This window comes from Triticum dicoccoides, chromosome 6B (assembly GCF_002162155.2).
Source record: "Triticum dicoccoides isolate Atlit2015 ecotype Zavitan chromosome 6B, WEW_v2.0, whole genome shotgun sequence".
In the NCBI taxonomy this organism is placed as follows: Eukaryota; Viridiplantae; Streptophyta; class Magnoliopsida; order Poales; family Poaceae; genus Triticum; species Triticum dicoccoides.
This window is the reverse complement of record NC_041391.1, coordinates 560,811,353-560,811,906: the sequence shown is the minus strand read 5'-3', so window position 1 is coordinate 560,811,906 and position 554 is coordinate 560,811,353. Positions and strand designations below refer to the sequence as shown.

General features: G+C 41.7%; 1 long non-coding RNA gene across 4 annotated transcripts in view; it reads right to left on the bottom strand.

The window, feature by feature from the left end:
* Positions 1-554, bottom strand: part of LOC119323837 — a 7,078-nt gene that overhangs the window by 3,766 nt on the left and 2,758 nt on the right. The window lies entirely within an intron of this gene.

Genomic DNA, 554 nt, shown 5'->3' with positions numbered 1-554 from the left:
GGTTTATCTTGAAAACAGGTTCACTGGATTAGTTTTGAGAAATGGAAAGCGACTTGTGGTTTCAAAAAGAAACAACAAGCTAGCAGAGATTATGCAAGCAACTTGTGGTTTATTCATGATGTGGGGACTTATGCACGGAAAAAGTGCCTTGGCGTGATTCTTAGGCAACTTAGAGGCGAAATTTAGGCAAAAGTAACTGCACACCGGGGCAATTTTGTGTCCCTTAGACATAAGTCATGGAGGGGGGACCCCTCTCTAGGGAACTATCTCGATATATTCAGGCAGCTAGCAGAGATTATGCAAGCAACTTGTGGTTTATCTTGAAAACAAGTTCACTGGATTAGTTTGAGAATTGGAAAGCGACTCATGGTTTCAAAAAGAAACAGCGCTAACAGAGATTATGCAAGCAACTTGTCGTTTATTCATGATGTGGGGATTTATGCACGGAAAAAAAGTGCCTTGCATGATTCTTAGGCAACTTAGCGGCAAAATTTAGGCAAAAGTAACTGCGCATCAGGGCAATTTTGTGTCCCTTAGTAGACATAAGTCAGGGG